We start from the raw sequence: 6,000 nt of genomic DNA on the forward strand, positions 1-6,000 counted from the left end.
TCTTTTGTTGTTAATAAACTTGTTTTGTTTTGTCTAAAACCAGTGTGTGTGGAAATTATAACTTGGGGCAGAAAGCTGTTGCATATCTCTCTCCACACTGAGGGAGGGGGGAAATTTTATGTGCTTATGCTGTACTGTTCCTTGTGCAGTGCAAGACGGTATAATTTTGGATTTACACTCCGGGGTGTGTGTGTGTGTGGGGGGGGGGTGCCTTAGCAACTGAGAGGTGCCTTAGCTGAGCCTTCCCATGCAGAGCTGATCTCAGCATCTGTGTGAAGCTGCAGCTGGGTGTGTCCCTAACTGCGTGTATGCTGGTGAAAGAGCAAGCTTGGAGAGCTTGGCAACTTATCATAGCACCATATTGTGAAGGGGAGCCCAGGCTGGTGGGTCAGGCGGCTCAGTGGTACCCCAGTTCCAAGTGGCACCCTGGCAGGGGGGAACCTGTCACACCCACCACTGTGACTGCTCCTGTGTTACCTTGTTCCTGCTGCTCCTGACTTGCAGCCAGCCTTGCCTCTGTCCTGCCCCAGCCTTGAACCCCTCCATGCCTACTGCCCTGCTTGCTTCAGTTCCTGACCTCCATCTTGATCTGTGGCCCTGGCTTCTGTCTACTGATTGCAACTTGACCCTCGGCCCTGGTATCTGTTTTCTGCCCTCCCATTTGACCCTTGGCTCCAGTTACTGATGCCTGCTCTCAACCTAGTGCTTGGTTCCCGATGCCTGCACCGACCACTGGGCTATATCATTCTCATCCCGGTCACCAGACAGTCTCTGATAGAGGGATGGATGCTGCATAAACAAGGCCCAGAGCTGAGGGTCCATCAGTTTTGCCTACAGTCACCACCTGCAAACATCTAGGGATTGGAGCTTATCCCAGATGATCTCAGCTGCTGAGTTAAAACATGGGAGGTGTGGACTGTCTCTAACCAGAAAAGGCTTTATAGATCAAAACCAGTATCTTTCGATTTACCTAGAAATGGAACTCGAGCTTGGGTGTAATGGAAGAATGAACTATCACAGAAACTTGGATTTGTGAACACAAACAGATGCATAAATCAAGTATGCAGGTGCAAATGCCATATGCATGCATACCTCCAAATTTGTGTACATGGAAGAAAATGAAACATGAACAATTACATGTGCAAAATCTTGAGGGAAGAGCACTGCAGAGGCTGCTTTTGAAAATGTGGCCCATATGTAACCAATTTTGAAGTGTGCAAAAAAAAATCTGTAATTCTAGAGCCACCATTTTAATATCCTTATTTCTCAAGGGAAAATCTGATTTCTTTAAAAAAAATTAAAAATGCCCAGCTTTGGGATTTTTTTTATTGCTTCTAAACAAATTACAGTAGCTTAAATGTGTAACTGCAGTTCTGCCATGAACAGATCCCAATTTTCCCAAATGTAGTCATTAGTCAAACACTTGACAACTTTTTTTGGTGAATTTCACTTACTGTATGGCTTGCTGTCTGAAATTCAAAATTCCACATTCAAGCTGTGTAGTTTAGTTATGATTGATCATATAACAAACAGTGGTGTTTCTGTTCTCTGTCTGGATGTGTAACTCTTATAATCAGGTTTCTGGTGTGAATGTGTGCAAAAAGCAAACCTGAAATTTGCTTTCTACATGTATTTGAGCATATGAGCTTAAAATTGACTTTCCATGAGTATTTGCTTTAGTTAAACTTGAGTGCATATATGTTGAATAAACTCACCCCAAAAATCAGCATATATGACTTGGAATATAAACACATGTAGCAAATTTCTTGGGTAAGATGATGCCTTTTCTGAGTATAGACACCATATTTCATTTGAAACTTTTTTCAGCAAACAATGCAGACTAGACAACAGCAAAACATGTTGAAAATTTGTCAGTTTCACCAAATACTCATCCAAAATTTTTTTTAATTTTGAATATATTGAAATGAAACATTTTTATCTTTGGTCAAAACAACTTTTCTTTTGAAGCTACCTTCAGTTTTATTTATTAAAAATTAAGAACTGGTTTTGGTTTGGGGTTGAAAGAAACATTTCATTCGACCCAAAATGATTTTTGACTTTTTGATTTGACAAAACTTCTTAAATCTTGTTTTTGGGTTGACCAAAAATGAATTAGTTTCTTGGGGTTTTCCCTCCTCCCTTTTGAATGGCCAGCAAATGAGAAATTCTGTTCACACAGATCTAAGAGCCACACTTTAAGCTCTGTGCCTCAGTTTACCTACCTGTAACATGGATATAATAGCAATTACACACTTCAAATGTGTTTTGAGGCTTAATAAACTGTTTGTAAAGCAGTATGGGACCTTTGGATGGAAGTTGCTATATCACTTTTTAAATAAAATTTCTAGGGAGATTTGATAGCCTCCTAATGCACATCAGGAAGAAATATTTTGGCAAGTAGTTTCTCCATGTCAGTTCAGTGCAGAGCTTGTTTCCTTTCACTAATCAATCCTAGTGAGAACTCCAAATAGTCCACAAGTTGATCTATGGCTGTGATGTCACGTTCCAGCTCGGACGCACTTTATGAAGGATTGTACGTGCCACTTCCTCCATGTTTCCAGTGGTCCTGTAATTATGTACAAAGTCAGTAATGAGCATGTTTAAACAGCAGTGAGCAAATTTGCAATATCCATGCAGCTGTTCTTAATCACATGATACCATGTTGACAAAATTGTCTGGCACAAGGAAAAGCAGGGCCTAAGAGCCTTGCAATACGTATCCTTCCAGGATCAGTGTGTTGCATTTTAGTCAATAACTCTCATTTTCATGCTGGATGATGAGGCTGCAAAGCTGGCCCATAATCACATGCCTCTATTTTAGATAATACAAAAATTCTTGATCACAGGTATTTACCATATACCACCTCCGTTTGGGGGACTATCAAACTTCAAAAGCTAGGGCCAGGATAGTACTTGGATGAGAGACCTCAGCAATACCCAGGTACTTTAAAAGCAGTACTGTTAATTAGAGCTGCTTGGAAAATGGCTTTCTTTTATTTTGGGGGGGGGGGGGGAATCTGCAAATATTCACATTCACTTTCAGTGAAACTTGCAGCAGAAAAACATTTTTAGGTAACAAGTCCAACCCCCCAGAACTCACTTCTGGCAACCAAAAACTTACAGGCAGAAGCTAAAACCCAAGAAAATTCCAGACCCAAACTGCCATATTTTCCGTCACCCTCCCCTCCAAAGCAGACACTTCCCATGAAAAACTTTGTTTAGTCAAAACCCCAATTTTCTATAGAGAAGTGTCAATGGAAAATTTTCAGCTAACTAGATAGGTTTTCCTACTGAAAAAAACAGCTCTTCTGAGTCAGAACAGAGCCCCAGAACAAGATTAGGGCCCACTATGCTAACAGGGGTCCAGCCACTAAGACATGATATAAAACAGTAGAACTGGTCATTTGTCCAAGATGTCACCACCTACCTGAGCAGCTCCCTGGAAGGAGAATTTGGAAGAGAAGGGGGAGACTTTGCTTTGCTCTGGATTTGTGCCTGGAACGCTACACGACGACTGGAGAAGCATATCAGCTGCGGCTGGACATGGTGTGAAGAACGCCAGGATCTGGGAGTCCTGGTGCCACAGGTGAAGAATACGGATCACACTATCATCACTCTGAGAGCTAGAACCATGCTTGAGAGGACCCTGAAGAATGCCATCCACTGCCAATACGTGGAAAACCTGAAACGGAAGCCGAACCAGGGCAAGGCGTTTGAGGTGACATGCAAGTGGGACACCAGCAACCACTTCCTCCCCGGGGGCAGCTTCACCTGATTTGCCAACTGGATGTTCATCCACAGGGCCTGGCTCAACTGCAACCCGCTGAACAGAGCCATCCACCATGGGAATCGGGACAAGCGATGCAGGAAGTGTGGCTATGCCAACAAGACGCTATCCCACATCCTGTATAGCTGAAAGCCCCATTCCAGAGCCTGAGAGCTGCGACACAACGCCATCCAAGATCACCTGGCCAGAGCCATCCCGCCACCCGTGGGGAAGGTTGCCGTGAACTCCGCCATCCCCAGAACCGACAGCCAACTGCGACCAGACATTGTCATCACCAATGAGGACCGGAAGAAGATCATCATGGTGGACATCACGGTTCCCTTTGAAAACAGGACCCCAGCCTTCTGTGATGCCCGATCTCAAAAGCTGGAGAAATACACCCCTCTGCCTGACACCTTGAGAGCTGCGGCTATGAGATCCAAACTCATGTGCTGATCGTCAGATCCCTGGGCACATGGTACCCCAGTAATGAGCAAGTGTTGAGAGAATGCGGAATTGGTCAACGCTACGCTCGGCTGATGTGACAACTCATGTTGTCAGATGCCATCAGGTGGTCGAGGGACATCTACATAGAACACATCACCGGACGTCAGCAATACAAGGAGGGATGAGCTGGAGTGCCAATGAGAAGTGCAGTAAGGAAAGTAACTGAAATACTTCCCCGATAGATTGTATTTTCTAAATGGACAACCTACTCTAATTCTCAATTACTGAGGGACAATCTACACTCATTGATATATTTTGCTTTCCACAATCAAATCTCTGTACAACTTTTCATGAGTGATGTACCCGAGTATTTGGATTCTAATATCTAAACTGTATTGTTAAATTTATTCACCTAATTTGGGTTATTGCTGATTAAGCACTATATGTATCTTATGACTTCAAAAGAAACTTTGTATTTGTGGGTAATCTATGCACTATATCCAGATGTACAGACACTCTTTTCTTAACCTGTGTACTATATATGGTATCTTTCACAAGTCAGGGTCTTAACCTTAATTTGCTGGTCAGGTTAATTCTGTTCATGAACCACTTTGAGATGTTTGCAAATGAAAGGCACAACGGATGTAATCTTGGCTCTACTGAAGTCAATGGAAATTTTGCCATTGACTTCAGTGGGGCCAGGATTTCATAAATGTCAATGATTGGCTATTAACCATTTTTATATTGACAGTGATGGATGGCAGTGTCATCAACAGCCTGGATAATGATCCCAGTTTTCATCTTCATGAATGTTCACCAAGAAGAAAACAAAGCTTTTTGCTGAACTAAGTGGAAACAGGTTAGTTCAGTGCCAGGGTGAAAATTCACCTGTTAGAATGAGACAGATTCCTTGGGCCAAACTCAGTTCTCATATAACCTGGTATAAATCCAGGGCAACTTGATGGCAGCTATTTTAGATCTATGCCTGAATAAATGAGAGCAGGACTTGGCAATTCACATGCACAGCTCTTCATCTGGCAGGAAAAATAACAGGAAGACCAAACCAACAGGCAGCATAAGATTATGAATGAACCTGTATGACTTTACTGGGCTCTGAGTTTAAGGTGAAGATTGCTGTTCTTTGGCTGGCTGAAAAGCTAATATTTACGAAATGAAAGTCAATGGGGTCTTACTGAATAGTGGAATGTTATAAGGTGAGTTAAAAGCAAAGTGCAGATGACAGTGAACCATAATTACACTAAAATATTCCCCAATGCAGGTCTTGTCTCCTCTTTGAAAACTCATGGCGAGGTCCTGGATGATTGGAAAAAGGCAAATATAGTGCCCATCTTTAAAAAAGGGAAGAAGGAGAATCCGGGGAACTGCAGACTGGTCAGCCTCACCTCAGTCCCTGGAAAAATCATGGAGCAGGTCCTCAAGGAAGCACTTGGAGGAGAGGAAGGTGAGCAGGAACAGTCAACATGGATTCACTAAGGACAAGTCATGCCTGACCAACCTGATTGCCTTCTATGATGAGATAACTGGCTCTGTGGATATGGGGAAAGTGGGGTAGACATGATATATCTTGACTTTAGCAAAGCTTTCGATACAGTCTCCCACAGTATTCTTGCCAGCAAGTTAAAAAAGTATGGATTGGATAAATGGACTATAAGGTGGATAGAAAGCTGGCTAGATCAGGGGTCAGCAACCTTTCAGAAGTGGTGTGCCGAGTCTTCATTTATTCACTCTAATTTAAGGTTTTGCGTGTCAGTCATACATTTTAACATT

Source organism: Emys orbicularis, chromosome 8 (assembly GCF_028017835.1).
Source record: "Emys orbicularis isolate rEmyOrb1 chromosome 8, rEmyOrb1.hap1, whole genome shotgun sequence".
NCBI lineage: Eukaryota > Metazoa > Chordata > Testudines > Emydidae > Emys > Emys orbicularis.